We start from the raw sequence: 12,240 nt of genomic DNA, 5'->3' as shown, positions 1-12,240 counted from the left end.
TTAGCAAGCAAGTCTAGCTCTAATTTTCTACAACCGGCAGACTCATAGTTCAACTATTTAGTTTATATTCATGTCATATTGTTAATGCTTGGGTTTAGCGTAAATTATGTCTCTACATTCTTGGCAGATTGAATCCTACAAGGCTTAGCCTTTAAGCCCCTTCTCAAGTTTTGCTAGAACTATAACTATATGCCTTTATCTGATTTTTTTTCGGACGGAGTCCTATTGTTTCCGATTCGAATCCGCAACAGGACAATATCCACGCTGATTCGAATGCGAGAAAAAAGTGGTAAATTATATGGTCAGAGCAAAATCCGATCTGATCAGTTTACACCCTTGGATTTTGTAATAGAGAGTGGATTTTGTACACCCACGTATGGGTACACGAGCTATCGTGTCCGCTTGTTACAGTTCGAGATCCGTGCCAATATTTAAAGTATTTACATATTTGTGCACTAGAAAAGTAGGTCCCGTCATACTGTACTTTCCGCCAGTGCCTACCACAGTACCAAATTCATAGACCATGAAGGATCATATGAAATCTCTGACTGTAACCGAGCGGACATGTCTTCTGCCGGAGCTGCGAGATGCCTTCTCCGAAGATTTCTTCTCCCTCGCGGCAGCGTCTCTCGCACCTTCTCTCTGTGTTTCTCCCACTGCGACAGCATGGGACTAGCCCAGGAGAAACATGGGATGGCCACGGCGCGCGCGCTAGCAAGGTGGAGGTCGAGCGACGCGCAGCTCCGGCACCACGCCCGTCGTCGGCCTGCCGGCGACAGCTCCTCAAGCGCGCGTTCCTCGCCAGCTCCTCGAGCACGCGGCCACTTCGCCAGCTCTAGCAGGCTGAGATGCGGGCGGCGGCTGCTCCTTCCTGCCTGTCGCGGTGGAGACGGAGTGCGTGATCAGCAACAGTCTCGTCACCTCGCCCTTGGACGCCGCAGCACGCCCTTCGGTGCAGCCTGCAGTGGCCTCCAGGACGCGTACGGCCTGGTAAGTGGAGCCGCCGTCCGTGAGCAGCATTCCTATGGCCGCCGGCAACACCCGTTTTCTTTTCTCGCCTCCTCTGTGTTCCTCGCCCTCGCAATGCTGTACCAGCAGCAGATCTCCGCCCCTGCAGCCCTACCTCCCGTCCACCCCCATGCTCGACATGGCCCACCGCGACAAAGGAGTGGGGGAGACGTCGGTGCCGGAGTCGCCGGGAATGCAGTGGCCGTCGGCGTTCGCTCGGAGCAGAGCAGAGCATACATATTGGTGTGGTGGGGAGCGGAGAGAGAGTGCCTACGTGCTACAGGCGAGACATGGCAGGGGATCCTATCAACTACAGTAGCAAAAAGATTCGATGAAGTGCGAAAAGTCAGCCCAAGTTTGCTACCTTTCCGAATCACCGGGCAATGACTGGTTTAGATAGCTCGTGTACCCGTTCGTGCGTGTACAAATGCATTTCCCCAGAAAATAACACTTTAAGAAGTAAATCAAGGCGAAATTTTGGTAAAGGATATGGTGTTATTATGAAGCATAGCCCACAATAGTTTGCACACCTTTGTATCCCATTTTTCTATTATATAGCTGTAGGTGAAACCTTGGCCAAGGCATCTCTCCATCCATTAATACACAACCGTACAAAGAAAATAATTGGAAACAGCTAAACGATGACTCGACATCTGGTCGAGTGATCTTACACCAAAATCATTCTTCCAAGGATACGATGAACCTCGGTCCTTAGGGAAAAAGTGACAAGTACTACAATCTGATAATCTGGATTGAAGATATCAACCGTTTTTCTAGTGTCATTGTCGGGCAAGCAATTGCTACCCCAGGTGAGGTCATTAGAAATTCTTTTTAATAGTTTAGTTTTTACTTAATTTTATTACTTGTTAGTAGTTTTCTTTCTGTTCTAATTGAAAAACCAAAAATAGTAGTTTATCTTTTTATTCTTAGTTTACTTATTTATTTATTCTTGAAAACCCAAAATAGTAGAGATATGGTAGCAAAGAAGTTGGGAACTTTGCTACTCTAAGTGATGACTATCTTCGTGCACCTATCACTCAACCCGCTATTGATGCAGAAGATTACGAAATTAAGCACAACTTCTTGAACTTAGTTCAGCAAAAAAAAGTCTGGTAGTTTCACTTATGAGGATGCAGGTATGTACTTAAACACTTTTACCGAGATATGCGAAATGATGCGCATAAAAGATCTGAACCGTGATGTGGTAAAATTACGCTTGTTTCCCTTGTCACTTAGAGGGAAAGAAAATGATGGTTGATAGCACTCCCTAATGGGACTGCCACTTCATGGGAGTTTTTTTTGCAATATATTCATGACTAACATTTATAGGTTTTGGACAAGAGGTAGGTGAGCCACTAGTGCCCGCATGGGGAAGAATGAAAGAGACCATAAGAAACTGTCCCAACCATAGAATGGAGTAATCAATACTAGGAAAAATCCTACCGCTAGTGGACCAAAAAAAGGTTACTGTCGACGCACCAGCGGTAACGCGCCACCACCGGTGCACTAGCTTGGTACGCCAGTGGTAAAAACATATATCGCCGGTGTACCATATATAGTTGTGCTGCAACAGTATTCTTTTTCATAATTAAAAAAAAGCATCAATCTAGATCTAGATCTAGTTGTCCCTCGGGAATCGTGGCCGTGAGTGTCACACAAGAAGAAGGGAGAGGAGGTTTTCGCCAATGGGAGGGAGGGAGAGGAGGTGTTCGCTGAAGAGGAGGTGGCCGTCAGAGAGTAGCTCGAGGTCGCCAGAAGCATCCATCTCAGAGGTGGTCAACGGAGGGAGTTGTTCGATCCCACGGTCTTAAGAGAGAGCTAGAGGAAGGGCGCTGGAGGGAGGGGGAATGGGGCGCCGGAGGGAAAAGGGGAAGAGTAGGAGGAGGACAGAAGGTGGAGTGGTGGAAGAGGATGAGGGAAAAGAAGGTGGAGAAGTCAAAGAGGAGGATGAAGAAGGTCAAGAAGGGGAAGCGGAGGAGGGGAAAGGTGGAGGTGGGGAAGAGGGGGAGCAAGGAAAAGTGAGAAAGACGAAGAAGGCAACCGACTGGTTTTCAAGGACACGACAATGCATATATTTTTTTTGTCTATGGAGGTGATCAGTTAGTCTACAAGTTGTATGATCCAATAGCAAGAAAGGGTGTGAGAAGCCATCATGTTGTGTTTGTTACTGTGAAGAGAAAGGATAAAGTTCCGGAGTCAATTCCGGTTGGTGTTCCTCCTCAAAGACAACAACATGACATAAATGATTCTGGCCTAGGTCTAGCAGATTCAAATCACCATGAAGCTGAAGAGGATGATGTAGAATATGTGCAAGATAATGCACATTGATACCTTCGATCTGGATTATGGATTGTAATATGATAAACTTTTTTCCTAAAAGACCTAGGTTAATCATACCTAGGGAAGCACTGCTAATTAAAATGGTGTAAAGGAAACATCTACAAGACTTTGCTAGTTGATTTGACTTTATGTTTACCGGACCTATCTAGTTTATATTAATTTGGTTGTGTTCAATGGATGAAAATAGGCTAAAGTTATAGATTCTCCTGCAGCTATGCATACATATATAAATGAAATACAAATGTGTAGTAAATAAAATAGTGATAAGAGATTTGTGAGCAGCACATCCGTGAATACTCTTGCCCCTAAAGTCAGAGTGGTCAGAGGTGAAAAGATCCTCTTGGTCCAACCATTGTTCCCACGGCTACGAGTAACAACAATTATTAAGTAAATGAATACGGACCAAAGCATTAAGCTAGATGATTGTGTCGTTGATCCCACGTGAATCACTAAATATGTATCGTTACTTTCTTCTTTCTGTCACTGAGGTTTCACGGTAGCACGCCGCTCTCCCCTCATCCCACCTCTTCCCTTGATCGATCCGATAGTCATTGGTACCTGCAGATCATCTAATCGAGGCAAATAGACAAGGATACAAGATTGCAAAGCTCCTATTCAATTCTTACATATATTTATGAGATTAGATGCATATACACGTTGTGAGGATTCACCCCAACCCGCAGCTCGTGAGGACTACTCACACATAATATCAAGATGAAAGATAGAAATCATTGTTGCAAATACTTGAATTAAAATCACAATATCTTAAAATGATCGCCAATTCTCAAGGAGATGTATGTTACAATGGTGATGGCTATGACTATGGAGGAGATGGGAGATGAAATGGATGAACTATGGTGTGGATATCCTTCGGTGTGGTGTAGACGAATCTGATGGATGGCGACTCTGTTTGGTAAGGAATTGTTGTCTTTTTGGCGTCGGTTTCTTCACAAAACTTATAGGTTTGATCTCGGGAAGGTTGCAGCACCCCGTACGGGTGGACGGTACGGGCAGACCTTGCACATACCGATGTTCGCTAAACTCCTTGGAACCGCCTTTCGACGTCTCGTCAACTTTGATGTACTTGTGACGTGATTTTCTTTAATTATAGCAGGTCCATTTGCCATTATGACGTGATTTCCTGCACACCATTCAAATATAGAAGAGAATGCACATCTTTGCAATAATTATTCACTAGTAGCACATTGAGAGGAAAACTTAGTCAATTTCTTGACATAGCTAAAGGTTTAAACGCGATAAAAAGTGGCGTATTTCACAACCATCACACATATAGTGGTGCAGGTGGTGAAGATGCTCCCCAAAAGTAAGAGTATTAAAATGTTGAATAAGATAATCATGATCAACATGAAACATCAGCACCAGATAGTTCATCAGCAGATCCAATCAGACGGTCCAGTAGAGGTCATGTTTCTTCCACTAGGTACGCATCAAAACAATATGTGGTGTTATTGTCTGATGGTTTAGAAGCTGAGTGTTTTCAGAGGACATGAAAAATGAGAACAAGAAGGAGTGAAATAAGGCTATGTAATAAGAGATGTATGACCTACATACGAATCATACTTATGAGCAGGGGAAGTTGCCTAATGGAAAGAAAGTTCTAAAGAACAAGTGGGTCTATAGAATCAAGCAAGAAGTGCACACGTCACATCCAAGGTACAAGGCTAGGATAGTTATGAAAGGATTCAACTAGAGAAAGTTATTGACTTCGATGAAATAAAATCTCTCGTGGTGAAGATGGCATCTATTAGAATGATCCTAGTCATGGCAGCAACTCTCAACTTGGAGGTTGAGAAAATGGATGTGAAGAAAACTTTCCTTCATGGAGAGTTGGAGGAAGAAATCTACATGGAGCAGCCTTAGGGTATTTTTCTTAAAGGCAATGAAGACTATGTGTGCACGCTGAACAAAAGTCTCAATGGTGTGAAACAAGCACCAAAACAATGGTACATGAAATTCGAATCTATCATAGGTGTAGCTCAGACCATTGTGTGTTTATTCATAGGTTCTCATGTCATGATTTTATCATGTTGCTCTATGTTGATGATATCTTGATTGTTGGAAAGAATGTCTCAAGGCTTGCTACACCTAATTAAAGAATGAGTTGGGCAGAAGTTTTGCCATGAAAGACTTGAATCCAGCAAAGTGTATTATCGGCATGAGAATTGAAAGAGACATAAATCTAACAAGTTGTACTTGTCTCAAGAGAAATACATTGACAAAGTACTTCGCAAGTTTAAGATGGAGAAGGCAAGGGAAGTAAGTTTTCCATTAACAGCTCATTTCAAGTTGAGCAAAAAGCAGTGTCCCTCCACTAAGAAGATGGAAAAGGAGATGCAGAATGTTCCATATGCTTCATCGAATAGGAGTTTGATGTATGATATGGTGTGCTGATGCATGTAAAATGCATACATGAACTTTGTCCTTTATTAGCTAGAATTACAAATATTTGCAACATATATGATAATAATACCATGTTTTACATTGATTATGGGGATTTACCAATGATCCCCTTTATTTCATTTATAACTCTGCAGAACAAGAATTTCCTGTTTTGTCTATTTTCACTTTCAGAGACCTATACAGAGTCAAATTGATCTAGGATCTCTGGAGGCTCGTTTTTTCATCGGGAGAAGAAACATGGGCTTTTGGATCACACCTGGAGGGGCCTGATGTCTACGCATGCTTCTATTCTTGTAGACAGTGTTGGGCCTCCAGGTGTAGAGGTTTGTAGAACAGCAGCAAGTTTCTCTTAAGTGGATCACCCAAGGTTTATCGAACTCAGGGAGGTAGAGGTCAAAAATATCCCTCTCAGGCAACCCTGCAATTACGATACAAGAAGTCTCTTGTGTCCCCAACACACCCAATACACTTGTCTGATGTATAGGTGCACTAGTTCAGCAAAGAGATAGTAAAATGCAACTGATATGGATGCATATAAGTGGTAATAACAATCTGAAATAAATATGCCAGGAAGTAGACATGCAGTAAAACAGTAAATAAACGGTGATTCAATGTTTAGAAACAAGGCCTAGGGATCATACTTTCACTAGTGGTCACTCTCAACAATGATATCATAAAGGAATATAAATATAAGCACTTCACTATGCTACTTGATGTCTACGCACGCTTCTATTCCTGTAGACAGTGTTGGGCCTCCAAGAGCAGAGGTTTGTAGAACAGCAGCAAGTTTCCCTTAAGTGAATCACCCAAGGTTTATCGAACTCAGGGAGGTAGAGGTCAAAGATATCCCTCTCAAGCAACCCTGCAATTACGATACAAGAGGTCTCTTGTGTCCCCAACACACCTAATACACTTGTCAGATGTATATGTGCACTAGTTCGGCGAAGAGATAGTGAGATAGCAAGTGATATGGATGAATATGAGTGGTAATAGCAATCTGAAACAAAGATGGCAGCAAGCAAACATGTAACAGAACTTGTTGGAAACGGAGTTTCAATGCTTAGAAACAAGGCCTAGGGATCATACTTTCACTAGTGGACACTCTCAACAATGATCACATAAATAAATAAGTTCTCTTCTCTTATGCTACTTTCAAAGACTCTATTGTTGGATAACAAACACCATTCATTGTGTAGGGCTACGAGAGCACCCTCAAGCCGGAGTAAACAAGCTCCACAACGTCATAAAGGAATCACACACGATGCAAACACCGTCATCTGTCACACCATGGAGAGTGAATCCGGAGTTCATATTAAAGTAACTCTAGAGTACATAGTAATAGTTAACTTCACAATCTACAAGAGATCACAATCATAACCTACGCCAAGTACTACATGATGCACACACTGTCCACATTACATCATGAAGGAGGAATAGACTACTTTAATAACATCACTAGAGTAGCACATAGATTAATAGTGATACAAAGCTCATGATCACATAAAGATCACATGGGAGAGAGAGATGAACCACATAGCTAGCGGTACAGCCCTTAGCCTCGGGGGAGAACTACTCCCTCCTCATCATAGGAGACAGCGATGGAGATGAAGATGGCGGTGCTGTTGATGGAGATGACTCCGGGGGCAATTCCCCGTCCCGGTGGCGTGCCGGAACAGAGACTTCTGTCCCCCGAAACGGAGTTTCACGATGGCGGCGGTGTCCCTGGAGTCTTTCTGGAGTTTCGTTAATTGGTATCGGGTTTTTAGGTTGCGAGGGACTTTATAGGCGAAGAGGCGGTGGCGGAGGGTCACCAGGGCGCCCTCCCCATAGGCCGGCGCGGCCAGGGGTCCACCCGCGCGGCCCTGTGGTCTGGGGGCCCTGGGCCTCCACTCCATCTCCCCTTCGGTGTTCTGGTCCGTCTCGGTGAAATAAGATGTTTGGCTTTCGTTTCGTCGAATTCCGAGAATATTGCCCGAACAGCCTTTCTGGAACCAAAAACAGTAGAAAACAGGAACTGGCACTGTGACATCTTGTTAATAGGTTAGTTCTGGAAAATGCATGAAATCATTATAAAGTGCGAGCAAAACATGTAGGTATTGTCATAAAACTAGCATGGAACATCAGAAATTATAGATACGTTGGAGACGTATCAAGCATCCCCAAGCTTAGTTCCTACTCGCCCTCGAGTAGGTAAACGATAACAAGGATAATTTCTGAAGTGACATGCTACTATCATAATCTTGATCAATACTATTGTAAAGCATATGAGATGAATGAAGTGATTCGAAGCAATGGTAAAGACAATGACTAAACAACTGAATCATATAGCAAAGACTTTTCATGAATAGTACTTTCAAGATAAGCATCAATAAGACTTGCATAGGAGTTAACTCATAAAGCAATAAATTCTTAGTAGAAAGTTTTGAAGCAACACAAAGGAAGATATAAGTTTCAGCAGTTGCTTTCAACTTCAACATGTATATCTCATGGATAATTGTCAACACAAAGTAATATGATGAGTGCAAATAAGCAAGTATGTAGTGTTTGCTCCTAAGATGGAAAGAAGTAGGTAAACTGACTCAACATAAAGTAAAATAAAGGCCCTTCGCAGAGGGAAGCATGGATTACTATTTTTGTGCTAGAGCTTTTATTTTGAAAACATAGAAACAATTTTGTCAACGGTAGTAATAATTCATATGTGTTATGCATAAGACATCCTATAAGTTGCAAGCCTCATGCATAGAATACCAATAGTGCTCGCACCTTGTCCTAATTAGCTTGGATTTCCATGGATTATCATTGCATTACATATGTTTCAACCAAGTGTCACAAAGGGGTACCTCTATGCCGCCTGTACAAAGGTCCAAGGAGATAGATCGCATTTGATTTCTCGTTTTTGATAGATCTCAACTAAGGACATCCATACCGGGACAACATAGAAAATAGATAATTGACTCCTCTTTAATGCTTAAGCATTCAACAATAGATAATATTCTCATAAGAGATTGAGGATTAATGTCCAAACTGAAACTTCCACCATGATTCATGGCTTTAGTTAGCGGCCCAATGTTCTTCTCTAACAATATGCATACTCAAACCATTTGATCATGATAAATCACCCTTACTTCAGACAAGACGAACATGCATAACAACTCACATGATATTCAAGAAAGGTGTAATAGTTGATGGCGTCCCAGAAACATGGTTACCGCTCAACAAGCAACTTATAAGAAATAAGATACATAAGCTACATATTCTTTACCACAATAGTTTTTAAGGCTATTTTCCCATGAGCTATATATTGCAAAGACAAGGAATGAAATTTTAAAGGTAGCACTCAAGTAATTTACTTTGGAAAGGCAGAGAAATACCACATAGTAGGTAGGTATGATGGAGACAAATGGCATAGGTTTTGGCTCAAGGATTTGGATGCACGAGAAGTATTCCCTCTCAGTACAAGGCTTTGGGCTAGCAAGGTTGTTTGAAGCAAACACAAGTATGAACCGGTACAGCAAAACTTACATAAGAACATATTGCAAGCATTATAAGACTCTACATTGTCTCCTTGTTGTTCAACACTTCACCAGAAAATATCTAGACTTTAGAGAGACCAATCATGCAAACCAAATTTCAACAAGCTCTATGGTAGTTCTTCATTAATAGGTGCAAAGTACATGATGCAAGAGCTTAAACATGATCTATTTGAGGAAAACAATTTCCAAGTATCAAATTATTCAAGACAATATACCGATTACCACATGAAGCATTTCATGTTTCCAACCAAATAGCAATGAACGAAGCAGTTTCAACCTTCGCCATGAACATTAAAAGTAAAGCTAAGAACACTAGTGTTCATATGAAAGAGCGGAGCGTGTCTCTCTCCCACACATGGATTGCTAGGATCCGAGTTTATTCAAACAAAAACAAAAATAAAAGCACACATACGCTCCAAGTAAAGCACATAAGATGTGACGGAATAAAAATATAGTTTCACTAGAGGTGACCTGATAAGTTGTTGATGAAGAAGGGGGTGCCATGGGCATCCCCAAGCTTAGATGCTTGAGTCTTCTTGAAATATGCAGGGATGAACCACGGGGGCATCCCCAAGCTTAGATTTTTCACTCTTCTTGATCATATTGTATCATCCTCCTCTCTTGACCCTTGAAAACTTCCTCCACACCAAACTCAAACCAAACTCATTAGAGGGTTAGTGCATAATCAAAAAATTCACATATTCAGAGGTGACACAATCATTTTTAACACTTCTGGACATTGCACAAAGCTACTGAAAGTTAATGGAACAAGGAAATCCATTCAACATAGCAAAAGAGGCAATGCAAAATAAAAGGCAGAATCTGTCAAAACAGAACAGTCCGTAAAGACGAATTTTTTTGAGGCACTTAACATGCTCAGATGAAGAATCTCATATTGAATGAAAGTTGCGTACATATCTGAGGATCACACACGTAAATTGGCAGATTTTTCTGAGTTACCTACAGAGAGGCCTACTCAAATTCGTGACAGCAAGAAATCTGTTTCTGCGCAGTAATCCAAATCTAGTATCAACCTTACTATCAAAGACTTTACTTGGCACAACAATGCAATAAAATAAAGATAAGGAGAGGTTGCTATAGTAGTAACAACTTCCAAGACACAACAAAACAGTAGCAAAATAAAAACATGGGTTATCTCCCAAGAAGTGCTTTCTTTATAGCCATTAAGATGGGCTCAGCAATTTTAATGATGCTCACATAAAGCTTTCCTTTCTTGGAGTTTTTTTTGACCGCCTAATTTCTGGCTACTTTCATTTTCTATTGATCTCAAGCCGCATTTGAAACGTTGGGACCACTGCCAAACAATGGGACCCTCATGTCATCCTGTATGTACAATCAAGTTTCTTTGCTTGGATTATTTTTGGCTCCTGATATTTGGTCACTTGCCTTTTTCTTTCGATCTCATGCCACGTTTGAAACGTTGAGGAACCTGCTGGCTCATGGGACCCGCATGTCATCCTCTATGTGCTATAAAACTTTCCTTTGTTGGATTTTTTTTACCCTCTGATTTTTGGCTTGCCTTTTTCTTTTGATCCCCTCTGCCCCCTTTGAAACGTTGAGTAAGGCTGCTGGCTCAAGGGACCCGCATGTCATCCTCTATGTCCATCAACTTTCTTTTCTTGGATTTTTTTTGACCCCCTAATTACTAGCTACTTTCTTTTTGTTTTGATCTCAAGCCGCATTTCAAACATTGAGACCACTGCTGCAAAATTGGACCCACATGTCATCCTCTATGTACAACAAATCTTGGATTATTTTTGGCTCCTGATATTGGGTCATTTGCCTTTTTCTTTCGATCTCATGCCGCCTTTGAAACGTTGAGTAAGCTGCTGGCTCATGGGTCCCGCATGTCATCCTCTACGAACAATAAAAGTTTCCTTTCTTGGAGTTATTTTTGACCCCTAATTTCTGGATATTTGCCTTTTTCTTCTGATCCCCTGCCCCCTTTGAAACGATGAGGACGCTGTTGGCAGGTCGGTCCCACATGTCATCCTCTATGAACAATAAAAGTTTCCTTTGGTGGAATTATTTTTGACCCCTAATTAATTTCTGGATATTTCCTTTTATTCTTTTGAACCCCTGGCGCCTTGGAATCGTTAAGGATGCTGCTGCCTCATGGGTCCCGCATGTCATCCTCTGAGAAAGGTTAATGTTTCTTTTCTTGGATTTTGTTTACCAACTGATTTTTGGCTTTTTTTTCTTCTTTCGATCTCCTGCCGCCTTTAAAACGTTGACGACGCTGCTGGCTCACGGGTCCCACATGTCAGCCTCTATAAACAATAAACATTGAGGATGTTGATGCCTCATGGGTCCCGCAGGTCATCCTCTCAGAATGATAAATGTTTTCTTTTCTTGGATTTTTTTACCAACTTATTTTTGGTTTTTTTATTTTCGATCCCCTGCCGCCTTTGAAACGTTGACGACGCTGCTGGCTCATGGGTCCCCGATGTCAGCCTCCCCGTACAAGAAACATGTGATATCTTATTTTGCAGACAATAAACATTGTATTTCGCACTGAGCTATTGCAAACTGATAAATTAAATCTTTATATTTACATAAACAAACTTATATGTTGAATCTCCTTGTTTTTTGTTTTTGCGAAGCATAGGACTTTCCTGTTTTTTTTTAAAAAAATCCGAACTTTCCTGTTTTGGAGTGGGCTGAAATTGTACGAGTCAAAAGGCCCAGCAAGATAGTTCGAAGGCCCAGATGTCCAGATGCAGCCCAATTGAAATCTTTCTTTTCTTGGATTTTTTTCAACCCCCGATTTACGGCTACTTCATTTTTCTTTTGTCCTGTGCCGCCTTGGAAGCGTTGAGACCGCTGCTACAAAATGGGACCCGCATGTCATACTCTATTTACTATAAAACTTTCTTTTCTTGGATTTTTTTGGCACCTCATATTTGGTCACTTGCCT

This window comes from Lolium rigidum, chromosome 2 (assembly GCF_022539505.1).
Source record: "Lolium rigidum isolate FL_2022 chromosome 2, APGP_CSIRO_Lrig_0.1, whole genome shotgun sequence".
Classification (NCBI taxonomy): domain Eukaryota; kingdom Viridiplantae; phylum Streptophyta; class Magnoliopsida; order Poales; family Poaceae; genus Lolium; species Lolium rigidum.
Note: the sequence above shows the minus strand (reverse complement) of the source record.